This window comes from Muntiacus reevesi, chromosome 13 (genome assembly GCF_963930625.1).
Source record: "Muntiacus reevesi chromosome 13, mMunRee1.1, whole genome shotgun sequence".
Lineage (NCBI taxonomy): Eukaryota > Metazoa > Chordata > Mammalia > Artiodactyla > Cervidae > Muntiacus > Muntiacus reevesi.
The window spans coordinates 27,623,011-27,638,713 of record NC_089261.1 but is presented as its reverse complement, the minus strand read 5'-3'; the positions used below and the strand labels follow the sequence as shown (position 1 = coordinate 27,638,713).

The 15,703-nt window shown below is 46.5% G+C and overlaps 1 pseudogene; it reads left to right on the top strand.

The window, feature by feature from the left end:
- Positions 1-1,913: 1,913 nt before the first annotated feature.
- Positions 1,914-3,528, top strand: LOC136145471 (sec1 family domain-containing protein 1 pseudogene; annotated as a pseudogene).
- The last annotated feature ends 12,175 nt before the right edge of the window (positions 3,529-15,703 follow it).

Below are 15,703 nucleotides of genomic sequence, written 5' to 3'. Positions count from 1 at the left end.
CTGATCTAGAACCTGAGCAGGTTGTTCTTTATTGGGTATGGCAGGCAGACCTGGGGTGTCACCTCGGAGGGGCCTCCATAGGTCTTAGCCCCTCGTTCACTGTTTTCGTCATCACCTGCTTTACTGGACCTTGAGACAAATGGGGTGGACTAACCACACTAAAACGATGACATGTCATTTGTCTGCACAAGGATTCTATCTAGTTTTATTGATTTTTTATTCACCTTTTCCTTCCCGTTCCTCTCGTGCTATTACAGAATCAGAAAACTGTGTTTGTGTGCATGCATGCTCAGTCGCTTCCATCATGTCCCACTCTCTGTGACCCCAGGGACCGTGGCCCACCAGGTTCCTCCGTCCACGGGATTCTCCAGGCAAGAATATTGGAGTGGGTTGCCATGCCCTACTCCTGGGGATCTTCCCAACCCAGGGATCGAATTTACATCTCCTGCATCTCCTGCATGGCAGGTGGATTCTCTACCACTGAGCCACCCAGGAAGCCCCAAAACTCTGTTTACTAGTATCTTAAACATTTTTTAATTGAAATTTGACCTTATTTGTGTGTTTACTGAGACTCTTTTGTAAGATTTTGTGAAAATCCTTGAACAGTGTTTAATGACTATCTTTCTTTTGAATGTGGTCTTGCAAAAGGCCCACTGCTCTTTTGTGGGCATATATATTGAAATAAACATTGATGGCATTGTGTTATGTATTTCATTCTATTTATGACACTGTAGTGTTTTACAGATAGTTATGCTTTGGGCAGATACTCATGTCGCTACCTGCACAGTGACTCCATTGGTTTTCTCAGCTGCATCGTGCTCAGGGGTGGGGCTGGGTGCCCACCACGTTTCCCCCCAACATCCCCAGGAAGCCTCCAACTCCCAGCTGCCACACACAAGCTCAGAGAACATCCTCTTATGTTTCCTGCATGGACCCGTGTCAGTATCTCCCCAGGCACAGGCTGGAGGACAGAGGACAGCGAGCCCCCGTTACTGCCTGCTCTCCCCACAGACCACAGGGTCCCTCACACCTGACGATTGGAGTCCCCAGGTGGGGGGAAGACCCTTGCTGGGGAGTGATATTTCACATTACAGAAACTTCTATAAAGATATATGCAGGTCAGGGTCCAAAGTGCTTGCCTAGACTTATAGCTGACACTTCAGAGAGACAGGACATACCCAAGTCATTCCAAGTAGAACTGTCACATTTAGCAAATAAAAGTTAAGTGTTAAGTGTTAATTTCCGATAAATAGCAAGTAATTTTAACTTTCAGTATGCCCCATGGGGTTTGTTCCTAAACAGGGTAGGGGGTCTATTAGGAGGAGGATGGCACATGGATGGGGTATCCCTGTGATACTCCCTTCAGCCCCTGAATGCAGCCCACCCGGGTGGGTGGGGTAACCACAGTGACAGGAATAAGCACCTTAGATGTGCCGTGAAAACCTTCTCCTGCTGCACGTGTCTCCCTGGAAGGTTCTCTCTGAGTGGAGAATGAAGTGTAGCCTGCAGCTGGTGTGGCAGAGAAATGATGTTTTCAGTGTGGATGGATGGTTCTTGGGCGTGTGTCTGTGCAGACGAGAAGCCAGCAGAGGAGAGGTAGGTGGAGGTGAGGAAGCGCAGGTGTCTGCAGGGCAAGAGGGAGGAGGCAGGGGGGGAGTGTGGGAGGGCTTGGCCCAGGGAGAAGAGCAGGTTTGAGCTGGAGGCAAGTGGCAAAGGTGGGTGAAAGCTTCTGAGTTGGTGGACACCTGGAGACTTGGGGAAATGCTCGCTTGGGGAGGTCATGGAAGCTCTGCCCCCTTCCGCATACCTCACCCTACACATCTCTTCCATCTGGCTGTTCCTGGTTGTATCCTTTTATAATAAACCACTACTCTAGTTCCTTTAAATCAACTCTATGTGAACCAGCTTATTTAAACTTTATTTCTGCCCTTTCAAGGAGTAAACTGGAATATATTGCAAATGTAGAAGTAGAAGCTATGCAGTTACCCAAGTAGCCAGCTTTTGATCAGTATCTCGATTTTATTACTTTGGAAAATGATATGCCTGTATGATGCAATAAAAAATGAGGAAATGTTTCATATTGTGCCATTAACAGTTCAGAAATCACAAACGTGGAAATGAAAACTGTTATGAACTGGAATGTTGACAACTTCTTCTGCTTTTCTGTTATGCTGGGTACTATTCCTATAATCAGATAATTAACAGGAACAGCAATGGAAATGGGAGCAGTGAAAATAGATAAGAATAGATAAGAAGTTTCCGGAACATCTAAGAGACACCAAAAATGGTTTTACTACAGGTGATGCGCTGGGAGGTGGCAGCTTCAGGTTTTAAAGCCTTCTTCACTCCTGTTGACAGAAACATGGATCTGGGAACTCCTTTACATCATATTTGGACATATCAGTCCTACGCGCGTGATGTAGTGGATTTCCACGTACACAGTTAACCTGGAAGAATCTTCAGGAGTGAAAAACTCCCTGGCTGGTGCTAGTTTGACCTAGAGAAAAAAACAGGAAGTGGTATGATTTAATACCAGTTGATACATTTTGGCAGAAACGTAAAAGAAGTCCAATCCCAGAGGTTTGGGAATCAGTTCAGCAAGAACGAGAATCTTAGGGTGGAGCGCGAGAAGACGCGGTCAAACACCCGAGAAGCACTATGGTACCAGAAGAGGAAGATGAAGGGGCCACGAGGATGCTTCCTGTCAACACTGGTCAGCTATCCTCAGCTTTTGGTTCTTTGCCAGAAGACCCTGGAGAGAGGAAAAAGACTTACTAATCTCCATAAAATGTTGCCACTGCTGTCTTAGGACACGTAAAGGCAAGAAAACTGGATGTGCGTTTTGAATATAAAGAAAAAATAATGAGCGAAACTTCTCTGGGTAAATCTCTTCTAGATGTAATATCAGACTCTGATGCAGGCAATCCAGGAGATAAATGGGGCATTTCTTATCTATCATGTAAGTGCACGGCGAACAGCTTCTGAGGCTGGTTTGGAGCCACGCCAAGAAGCTGGAACTGACGCAGGATGCAACCTTAATCCCTTACAATCTATCAAACAGCGGAAGGTTTTTGCCGGGATGGCTTCAGCTCCTGCCATCTCAGGCATCGCCAAACGAGTCCCCAACACAGGATCGCAGTGTGTGACAAAGGCGGCACAGAAACAGCGCAGCCTACCTGTCTTCAGGGACATGAAGTCAAACGGTGAAACCGACGACTGCAGATATTTTGATCCCAGATGCTGCCAGGTGGTGACAGCTCAGTTCTGAGGAACAAAAATCCATTCCAAGAAGCAACTGTTTTTGTGTTGGGAGAAGGCAACTGCACTGAATATCAGAAGCTTGTTGACGACAGAAAGGGGAAACAAGGCAAACATGTCTTATATGGCTGCTGCTGACTTTTTCATGCTGCACAGTTCATGAAGCAGCTGTCAGTAACCAGCCAGGAAGAGCTCCCCAAATGCCGTCTGTGCCTCCCCAGACCCAGATCCCATCTCATCAACTGCAGTTTAAGTTACAGCTTCAGTTGATGCGGTGAGACTCTGCATTGCCCTCCCCCGCCCCCCACTTTGTCATGAGGGTCTTTATTCCCCTCCTGGCAAGTCACCCTTTGATTCCTGTTCAGCTTTAATGAGTCCTCCTAACAGCGGTGGTGACTTGACAGGATTAATTCCTGACCTGACATTGATGGTTTCCATTTTTTGATTCCTCCTATCCCCAGGACGCCTCCAGGCATGTAGGTGCCTTAATTCTTCTTCGGTGGTTTAACAAAGGGCCCACCCAGTGTGGGGACAGCTCCACGTCACACTTCCCACAGCACAGGCCTCATTGGGCCAGGCAGGACCAGAGTTCAGAGCTGCTTTTTAAGGGGCTGTCATCAGGACACCAGGGGTGGGTTCCCGTGCCTCACAGGCTTGTGTCAACCTCCAGCGACGGTCAAGTGGAAGCTGCTGTGATCGCTGTGGACACAAATGGCCTGTATCACATATCTATTGTTTGAAGTGTTGTTTATTCCTTCTGCTTCCTAAAGAAACCCCACTTTTGCTTTGGGAAAACACACCTTCCCCACCTTGAGTTCTTACGCATGCTTGCTAAGTCACTTTAGTCACGTCCAACTCTTTGTGACACCATGGACTGTAGCTCACCAGGCTCCTCGGTCCATGGGATTCTCCAGGCAAGAATACTGAAGTGGATTGCCATGCCCACCTCTAGGGGAACTTCCCAACCCAGGGATTGAACCCATGTCTCCTGTAGGCTTCTGCACGGCAGGCAGTTCTTTACTGCTGAGCCACTATGGAAACCCTGGGTTCTTATAACACTTTGGGAGTTGGTTTCTCTTCGACCAAGCATTTTACAGTGAGATCTTCCTGTTTTCCTGCAGAAAGAGAGTGATTTGGGGACAAGCATTTCCAAAGTCAGAGCATCACAGACAATGAGACACAACCCCAGTCACCTTGCTGGGCCATTTGGGGAACAGATGAAAAGTGCATATAAATTCCCCCAATGTAAGTAAACTCTAACCTGAGTGGGGATGGGGAGGCCATTGTCCCTCAGGCTGTCTCTGCTCTCAGGCAGAAGCTGAATGGCAGGTATGCTCCTGAAGCCCCACCTCCCAGCTCAGAGCTGCAGGTCACCTGTCTAATGGGCCCCTTTCTTACCTGGGCCAGGTGCTCTTCACATCTGGTGTTGAGCAATCTCTTTGGCTCAGCAGATGGAAAGGCTCCAGAAAATGTCCTCAGAGAGAGAATGAATGGAAATTGCCATGGAGCCCTGTGTTAAACCCACCCAGATGCAGACTGTTGTGTGTTCACAGGACTCCCAGTCCTTCCTGGGAGAGACCAGTGGAAACAGACCAAGGAGACGAAGGTGTTTGTGGCCCCGTGGAGTGAGAATGTGTTAATGGCCTCATCTGGGAATAACTTGGCTTCTGTGAGCATTCCATCCCCCGCTGCTCAACCGTGCCTGCTCTTCTCCCATCTCTCTCACAACTAGAGCTCCCGTCTCCTCACTAAGAACCCCCAGGAAGGCCCTCCACAGCCCTGTCCAGGATGCCCAGCTGTCTATACCTGGACAGGTGTGGGATTGGGTGTGAGCCACTTGGAGGGAGCACACAGCGGGGATCTCTTTGAAGTAGTGGAGGGAACCCCTGACAAAGCACCGCCATTGCCTTCTACAGTCAGGCAATGACTCTGCCCATCAGTCAGAGGGTCCACGCACATTTGAACCTCCTGGTGATATTCCCACAATGCCCTCAGATCCCACAGAGAGTGGATGACTCTGTCCACTTTTTATTCAAGTGCTGTGAATATTCGATTGTGCAGAATGCCAGCCGTAAAGATGGTCCTGGGGCAGGGGCACTGATGATGTCTGTGGGAATGAGACACTGACACTTCTGGCCCCCAGCTCAGCTCTGAGCACTCAGTGGAGGGTCGGCGGGGACACAGACATGCTCACTGGTCACGGTTTCATGGCATTCAAGTTCTCTCAGCTTGTCAGTCTCCACACCTTAACCCATCTCACAGAGCTTTGCATTTGCTCTTCGTTCTGTCAAGAATGTTCTTCCTGATACATTAACATGCCTGATTCCTTTCTTATCTCCTTCCTTTCTTGCACAAAAATCAGTTCACAGAGACCTCCCCTGACCCCATGGAAATGATCCTCACATTATCCTCCATCTCATCATTGTTCTTATTCCTGTTGTAGCAGCTGTCACTACCTAAAACCATCTTGGCTTTCTCCTCATTTTATTGTTGTTGTCTGTTTCCAAAGAGGTCAAAAACCATGTCATCCTCCACACCACCACTTAGCAGCAGTGTCAGGGATGTAGAGGATGATGATGAAACTCCCGAGGGCGTGAAGGAACTGATGGATGATAACCGCTTTCACAAGTCTGATGGAGCAGCTCTGCTGGGCTTTCCTCCTCCAATCTGAAGTTTCCTCCCTCCTCACAGGACTATGGGGGGAGGGCAGCTGCTCCCAAGTGAGGAGGCTGAAGAAAGGGTCAGGACCTTACCTGTGGTTTCCCCAACTCGACGCCCCTCCTCCCAGCCCAGCCGTCTCTCTCTTCCTCTTCCCTCCATCTATCCTCTGCTTCTCCCATCTCCTCCCAATTCATCTACTCCCAGGACTTGGGTGAGTAGCTCCTTGGCCCACCCTGAAGTGATTGAACACCTCCCTTTGAACCCACCCACCCTCAAGATGATGTCAGACCCGGAACAGCCTCTCCAGCCCAAGGGCAAACCCTACTTCTTGGTAAAGAAAACATAATTGTTTTCGTTCCTCCAGGGCTCTAAAGCAAATTTGACATTTGTTACACTGCACATAACCATTTCTCCCAAAGCACGCTCAGATGGCACCAATTTCTAAGGCATCAACTCAAGTGTGTAAAATAACATGATTCTTTTATAACTAAATATAGTTTCTCTCTAGAGCCCTCACTCTGCTTAATGGCAGAAAACAGTAGACTCAATTCCAGGTGAATGGCATCAATGCGGGATATCTAGACAGTTGGGGATTTTTCTTCCTCTCCTCGTGGGTGCCCCTAAGCGGGTTCACATGGGGTGGAAGTGCCTCTAAGTGGGTTCACATGGGGTGGAGGTGGGACTCCAGCCATCACCTCCCTTGCTAACACCTGCTGATGGTTTTCATCCCCATCCGGGGTCTACAATACTGTTTCAATGTGCCTGGTGTCACAGCCCCCGGCTCAGCCCAGCTCTCCTCAAGCCCTGCACCTTGCTTTGGGGTAGGACTTTATTGTATAACAGACGTGGGTGCACCATGTTCTCCTCACAGGGATGTGACGACCCAAAGGGTCCCTCGTGGGTCCCCTCTGCCCTGAGGCCCCACCAACCACCTCCTTTCTCCGTGCCCTCACTCTGGCTGTGGGGAGTCCCTTGCTTCCAGTATCCCAGGCAGGAAGCAGACCCAATTCCCCTCTGTGTTCAGAGTCCTGGTTTATCAGGGGGTGCCGGACACTCTCCATTTCAGAGCTGACGTTGTGAAGGTGTTGGGTACAAGGCCCCTTCTCGTGTCTCTTATCTTTTTTCTGGATTATTCTCTTCCCCAACCCAGAGTAATCGTGACCTACTTGGGCTGAGAAGCAACTGACTTTGAAGGTATTCTCCCAAGGCTCTCTGCGTTACAGCAGGATGATGTACTTGAGACTAATCTCTTAAATACAGTAATATTACTCCTTAGTTCTCTGTTTCTCCTACAGGACTTCCCCTGGAGCAAAAGCCTCCAGCGCAATGACCAGGTGTGGGGGCATGTGGTAAAAGAGAAGCCCAGGGCAGTCATTTCTTCAGAGTATTATCCTGCCGCTGGGATATCAGTGACCTTCCCATTGTGGAATTACAAGCCCTGAAAACTGCTCTGGGGTGACTCAGCACCTGACCCAGGGCTGATTTCCACCCCCACCCCCCCCCGCCCCAGCCCCAAGCCCCAGCTCAGAAGGTACCTTGATGTGGAATAGATGCTGCTTGGGGAGCATCCAGACAGAGTCATGAGTCTGGTCATGGGGACCCCAGGCCTCCTTGGAAGGGATGGGAGCCGCGGGAGGCCCCAGGCTCCTGGGAGCATGTGGAAGGGGCAGAGACTGACAGGGACCTTGCAGAAGCCCTGTGGAAGGAGGAGGAATCACAGAGACCTGCAAGGACCAAAGTCTGAGGGACTCATGGGAGTGATGACATCCCAGTGATGTCATTACTTTGTCGTCACTTTGTGATGACATTATGCCCCTCTTCCAGAATGTCACAGCATCATGTGACCCCACAGCAGTCAGCATCTCAGATAGTGATTTGAACTGATCAGGCAGAAAGCAAGTGTAGGTGTAGGGTCCTGGGGTGAGCACTGAATGGTCAGGAGGATGAGAGGTCAGGGCTGGAATAATGACCTGATGGGGCCAGACGCAGACCCGGCCACCTTTGCTGCCACTGCCCAGCCCCTGGCATACCCTGGATGCAGGGGCATGGGAAGGGGCTTGAGTGTTCTGATTCAGCTCATAATTATATGTCTGGAAATTTGCCAAACACATGAATGTATTCCAAAGGTCTTGAATACAAACAAGAAAAAAAGTTGCCCACTCCACCTTTGCAGACCTTAGAATACCAAGGAAGAAGGGAAAGGGGATCCTCGATGGGCTGAACTGACATCTCCACCAAAGACACAAAGGGGAGACTCAAAAAGAAATGAGCTTCAGTTATGCAAAAGTGAAAGTGAAAGTGTTAGTCACTCAGTCCTGTCTGACTCTTTTGTGACCCCCACACTCCTTTGTCCATGGGATTCTCCAGGCAAGAATACTGGAGTGGATTGCCATGCCCTCCTCCAGGGCATCTTCCTGACCCAGGGATTGAACCTGGGTCTTCTGCATTGCTGGCAGATTCTTTACTGTCTGAGCCACCAGGGAAGCCCTTATGGAAAGGCAGCCCTAAATGGTATTTTCTAGCACACCTAAGATAATAGACTGAGATCCATACTCAATGTACTTTATATCCCAAGCCAACAAACTGTGGAAAATTCTTAAAGAGATGGGAATACCAGACCACTTGACTTGCCTCCAGAGAAACCTGTATGCAGGTCAAGAAGCAACAGTAGGAACGGGACATGGAAAAACAGACTGGTTCCAAATCGGGAAAGGAGTACGTCAAGGCTGTATATTGTCACCCTGCTTATTTAACTTCTGCAGAGTACATCACGAGAAACACTGGGTTGGATGAAGCACAAGCTGGAATTAAGATTGCTGGGAGAAATATCAATAACCTCAGATATGCAGATGACACCACCCTTATGGCAGAAAGTGAAGAACTGAAGAGCTTCTTGATGAAAGTGAAAAAGGAGAGTGAAAAAGTTGGCTTAAAGCTCAACATACAGAAAAGCAAGATCATGGCATCTGGTCCCATCACTTCGTCACAAATAGGTGGGGAAACAATGGAAACAGTGAGAGACTTTATTTTTTTGGGCTCCAAAATTACTGCAGATGGTGACTGCAGCCATAAAATTAAAAGACGCCTGCTCCTTGGAAGGAAAGCTATGACCAACCTAGACAGCATATTAAAAAGTAGAGACATTACTTTGCCAACAAAGACCCATTTCGTCAAAGCTATGGTTTTTCCAATAGTCATGTATGGATGTGAGAGTTGGACTATAAAGAAAGCTGAGTGCCAAAGAATTGATGCTTTTGAACTGTGGTGTTGGTGAAGACTCTGGAGAGTCCCTTGGACTGCAAGGAGATCCAACCAGTCCATCCTAAAGGAAATCAGTCCTGAATATTCATTGGAAGGACTGATGCTGAAGCTGAAACTCCAATACTTTGGCCACCTGATGTGAAGAACTGACTCATTTGAAAAGCCCCTGATGCTGGTAAAGATTGAAGGCAGGAGGAGAAGGGGATGACAGAGGATGAGATGGTTGGATGGCATCACCAACATGATGGACATGAGTTTGAGGAGGCTCTGGGAGTTGGTGATGGATAGGGAAGCCTGGCGTGCTGTAGTCCATGGGGTTGCAAAAAGTCAGACACTACTGAGCGACTGAGCTGAACTGAACTGATCCCAAACCAGCCATTGTGACAGAGTGAGTCTAGCGCAGTTTGGGTGAGTGAAGAGAAAGTAACAGAAAGGAGAAAGAAGCTGCCTGAGTCACTTCCAGGGCCCCATTTGGGTGCTAGTGTCCTAGCCCCCATTCCTCACCCTGGGCAGTGGGAGATGGCGGGTCTGAGCTAGCGAGGGCCCTGTGGCCAGGCTCCCCACACCCTGCGTAAGGGCTGTGGGGCAGTCATCGTCTCTCAGATGGACCCTTAGATGTACACATCTTGCCCAGTTGGGGGGGGCGGGGTGGGGGGCAGTGATCAAGAGAAACCCTCTGGGAAAGCCTCATCTGGGAACTGAGGGCTGAGGGCCTATTTTATGACAGAAACACACCACAATCAGAAGTCAGGTATCAGCCCCCTCTGCATTTACATGGGACAGTGACAGGATTTCCCTGTGCAGAAAGTCAGGGTGCTCTGGAGCCAGAACACCCGGGCTCATGCCCTCCCCCCTTACTGGCCCTCTGCTGTACTGGGGATCTCTGTACCCCAGTTTACGTATGGGATGGGGACGGAAGCATCACCTACACCACAGAACCGCTGTGAGGGTCAATGAGGTCATTCACAGGACATTTACATACCACTTGGGGGCCACAGACTGTGTTCCACAAATGTCCACCATTATTATCTGATGCTTTTATTTCGCAAAGAAAGAAGAGAGTAAAGATGGAAAAGAAGGGACTCAAAGAAGTCTGTGTTCCTCAGCATATGAGTAGGTGCATGAGTAAGAGTGGCTTAAACAAAACAAGAAATTTCTATTATCTACAAGCCGTGGCCTGTTATGTGGAACACTGTGCACTGACCCCACCTTCTAAGTCCCCAGCTCCACGTTATTGTTCCACCAGCCCTGGTAGATCCTTGTCCTCCTCAAAATCCAAGATGGCCACACACACATCCACTTCCATCCTGGGAAAGGGAGAGGATTGGGGGTGGGGTGGGGGGTTGGGGGTGCTGGTGATGGTGGGTTAAGGGTGTCGATCTTTAGAGGCAAACTGGAAGTGGTACCCGTAATTTCCTCTTTAATTTCATTGGCTACAACTTGGTCATGCAACCACACACCTTGCTGCAAAGGAGGCTGGGAACTATAGTCTATTCTGGAAGAACCAGCATCTAATTAAACTTTGGGGGTGCTACTCTTCCAGCACAAAGCACATGAATGAACTTTGAGGACAGTCACTGTCACAGAGGTCGGCCCAGGGGATGTTTCCAAGCCTTGAGAGCTCTTTCCTCTTATAACTGAATAATTCAGGATAAATGAGAGTAAATTTGAGAGAGTGGGTTCAGCTGGGTACAGGTGATCCCCAACAAGGTTAGGAAGCAAACTCAGATGATTTCAAACAAGCAGAATTACAGGTCCATGAGATCCATAAATAATTGGATGATACAGACTTAAAATTTCAAAACGAAATTTCAAAACAAAAAGACAACAGCCTGTTCCATAGAGAAGGGAGATCCAAACTGCTTTTTATTTAATAAAACATTTACGCCATGGCAGCCAGGAGAGCCCACAAGGAATGCTTGATGATATTTTAAGTAGTTTTTGTGCTGCTCCACTCTCTTTAACAGGCATTGCTTTTATTATTTGTCACAATGACAAGCCATTTAATGCATTTCATAAAGTCCATGTGTCAACTGCCCTCTCTCTCAATGCCAATCCAAGCTCATTGTTCACTTGAATAGTCCTTCACTTCCATGATCTCTGACACCACCTGGTGAAGCTTCTTGTGGGGAAGCCAGGATTCTGTATCCAAATACTCACAGAGTTCTAATCATCCAGACCTGAGACCCCTCTTCTCAACAGGCACCAGACCCAGGCTCCATGCAGGGAAGCACCGTTGGGAAAAGAGTATTGGGATGCAGAACTAGTCTAATTCTTGTCTTGCCGAGACATTTATAAATGAGCATTCCCCATATTTGTACACTCACAAGTCAATGCTCACTACTGTGGAAGGTCAAATCTCTATTTGTGGGTGATTTGTGGGCATAATACCCTCTAACTTGTTTTTCATTTCTAGGAACAGTTGTATACCTGCATGTCAGGTAAATGTGTCTCAACAATACACTCCAGGAATGCAATAATGTATTTTCAGTACTCAGTCATCTGCCTCATCTTTCTGAAAGAGCATTGATATTTATGCTGCAGACACCTGAATCTGTCTTTGAGAGACAGCTCCTGAAAGGGTCCTAGGAAGACTGATACACAGACACCTGTGTCCAAATCTGGGATGATGATCTAGAAAGTGAAAACATAGGGATACTTTTTAAATTGGAGTATAGTCACTTTACACTGTTGTGTCAGCTTCTGCTGTAGAGCAAAGTCAATCAGCCACATGTATACATATGTCTCCTCTTCTCTGGATTTCTTTCCCATTTATGTCACCACAGAGCACTGGGTAAAGTTCCCCGTGCTATACAGTAGGTTCGCATCAGTTATCTATTTTATACATAACAGTGTATTTACATCAATCTCCCAATTTATCCCATGCCCAGCTTCCCCTTTGGTATCCATACATTTGTTCCCTATGTCTGTGTCTTTTCTGCTTTACAAGTAAGATCATTGTTACTGTTTTCTAGATTCCACATACATGCATTACTATGCAATGTTTGTTTTTCTTTCTGACTTCACTCTATGACAGTCTCTAGGTCCATTTCTGTCTCTGCAAATGACACAATTTTGTTCCTTTTTATAGCTAATATTCTATTGTATATTTGGACCACATCTTCTTTATCCATTCCTCCATTAATGGATATTTAGGTGCTTCCATGTCCTGGCTATTGTAAACAGTGTTACAATGAACACTGAGGTGCATGTGTCTTTTCCAGTTACTGGTGGTGTGTGTGTGTGTGTGTGTGTGTGTGTATCCAGGAATGGAATTTCTGGGTCCATTTTAAGTTTTTTGAGAAATCTCCAAACCTGGAGGCTTGGCAGTAAAGAATCTGCCTACAATGCAGGGGACTGTCTGTGATGCAGGAGACATGAGTTTGATCCCTGGGCCTGGAAGATCATCTGAAGAAAGAAATGGCAACTCATTCCAGTATTCTTGCCTGGGATGTTCCATGGTCAGAGGAGTCTGGTAGGCTATAGTTCCATGGGTCACAAAAATCAGACATGACTTAACAACTAAGCCACAGTGGCTGCACCAACTTACATCCCTACCAACGGTGTACAGGGTTCTTTTCTTCACATCCTTGCCAATATTTGTGTTCTTGTGAAGTGATATATCTTTGTGGTTTCCACTTGCATTTCTCTGATGATCAATGATGCTGAGCATCTTTTCACGTGTGTGTCGACCATCTGCACTTCCTCTTTGGAAAAATGTTTATTCATGTGTTCTGCTGATTTTTTAAATTGAGTTTTTTTTCTCCAGTGTTGAGTTGTGTGAGTTGTTTATATATGTTGGATATTAATACCTTATCAGTTATATCATTTGGAAATATTTTCTCCCATTCAATAGATTATCTTTTTGTTTTGTCTATGGTTTCTTTTGCTGTGCAAAGGCTTTTAAGTTTAATTAGGTCCCATTTGCTTATTTTTGTTTTTATTTCCTTTACTTTAAGAGATGGATCAAATATATTACTGTGATTTATGTTACAGACTCTTCTATCTATCTTGTTTTCCAGTAGGAGTTTTAGAGTATTTGCTTTACATTTAGGACTTTTACCCATTTTGAGTTTATTTTTGTGTATGGTGTTATAGGATGTTCTAATTTCATTCTTTACATGTAGCTGTCTGGTTTTCCCAGCACCACTTATTAAAGAGACTGTCTTCTCTCCATTGCATTTTCTTGCCTCCTTTGTCATAGATTAACTGACCATAAGTGCATGACTTTATTTCTGGGCTTTCTATCCTATTCCTTTGATCTGTCTGGTTTTGTACCAGTACCATACTGTCGTGATTACTGTAGCTTTGTAATATAGTCTAAAGTCAACGAGCATGATTCTTTCAGTTCTGTTCTTTATTAAGATTGTTTTGGCAATTCTGGAGTCTTTTTTGTTTCCATATAAAATTATTTATTCCAGTTCTATGAAAAATACAATTGGCATTTTGATAGGGATGACATTGAATCTATAGACTGCCTTGGTTAAGTACATTCTTTTTCTTCTATATTTATACATATTTATTCTGTTCCCTCCTAGCAAGAGTAGGAAGTCTACCCCTGGGATCATCTGAATGACAAGTGAGGAAGCAATGTTTCTGGAAACCAGGGACAGCTCTTGCCTGGAAAAGCATCTATGTGTAGGGTCTGTGGCCTTAGAGAAATACAGCCTCCGCCAGAGCCACAGGCCAGCAAGACAGAAGCAGAATACCCCCACTTTTCTCTCCTGCCACCCTCCAATCTCCTGCCACTGAACCCAACCTGAAGGTGAGGAAATGCTTTGAGGCAGAGTTGGGATCAGTTTTTCCAGATAGATCAGGTCAGAAAATAGTGAAGGGTTGAATTCCTAAGACACAGAGAACATCTAGCTCAGAACCATTCCTCGTTGTCCTTGATCAACAAATACCCTCTTGACCTCTGGCATGTGAAATTGTGTTTCTGTTACCTGAAACCAAGAGATCTGACAATTTAGTCTATTTCCATGACTGTCTCCCTATTGAGAAGAGAAACTCAATCTCCCTATTGAGCTGTAATTTCTGAAGGGCCATACCTAGCCCAGGGCCTAGTATATAGTAGGTGCTCAGCAATATTTATTGAATGGCTGGTTGGACAATAAAACTTGGATGGACAATCAAATGTAAGGCAGTGGCTATGACATCCTTATAGATGCTGCAGGATGGTTGACAATACATTACCTAGTTGCATTACCAGTCCTTAGGTGAAAAGAGCATCTTTTATCTCTATTGTTTTGTTATAATAGAATGAGGGAAGAGGCTGGGGAAGCTGTCACAGAGCTTCTTTTATAGAGGCTGCTGCTCAACAGTATACTGGGCTTTGGGCATCACTCAGTCAATATTTTGAAAGATGAAAGGGACGTGAGTGACTGCTTCTATTCTAATAAGAAGTCATGTTCCATCTCCTACAGAATTACCACTCCAGCTATGACCTCAGAAGAGCAGTGGGTCACCCATCTGGCTCCCAGTTTTCCTTGGGAACATTGTGACACAGTGGTTCCTCATTTAATGGTCCCTCCAAGACAAGCTCTTGTTCCTCTCTGCAACACTTCAGCTTACTCCAGTGAAGTGCACTTGTGGAGCATCACTGTGGACAGAGCTCTTTCAGAATTGTTTCACACTTCCAGCTCCTTGTCTCTTTTCATCAGTTTAACCAGTGCTGATTCCCCTACCTCAAGTGCCTGCTTCTGTGAGACCTCAGAGCATCTTGAGAGGCCAATTAAAATCTGGGAAGATATGAGACGTTACATGTGTACTGATGTGGATGATGAATGGGTTCCAGGCAGAGAAGGGGAAAAGCCCTTCAGACCAGATCAAGATCTTTGGTGTCCACTCCAACCAGACTGTGTTTGCATTTCAGAGGCATTTGGAGTAAGTGTTCCAGAACTGTTGGTCTGCTTTTCAAGTGCAGATGACAGTTCATGCTCTAGCTCTTCTTCCTTGGGGCACATTAGGTCAAGTTTGTAGACATTAACCAAGCTGTGTGAACAGGCATTAACCAGGTTTCATCCTCTGTTACTAACCAGGCTGGGTGCCTGGTTACAAAGCAGGATAAGACTCCAGACTCTAACCCAGCTGCTCACAAGAAGATATTCAGGTGAGTTTCCGGACATTGGGTAAGCTTCATCTTCAAGTATTTGCCAGATTGGGTCAAGGATAACTAGTCCAACTGAGTTTATAAGCATTATCCAACCTCAGCCTGCCAACATTTCTTGGGATTATTTCCCAATAACTAACTGGGGTAGCAATTCAGACAATTCAGGGAAGCTAATTCATTCCCTTTTCATTAACGAGGCTAGATCTCTAGATGTGAGCCAATCTCAGGCCTTGGACATCAGCCACCTACTTGGATGGAGTACAAACTTACCCCGTTGAAAATGGGCTGGCTGCTCCTAATGCTGTTGGGTTTCATGCTTGTGCTGCCAGAGAAGCACTGCTGGGGAGCTGGAAATGGAGAGACCAATCCATGCAGCTTCAGGGTAAAAGTTGGGAGAAACACCAAGAGCCCACG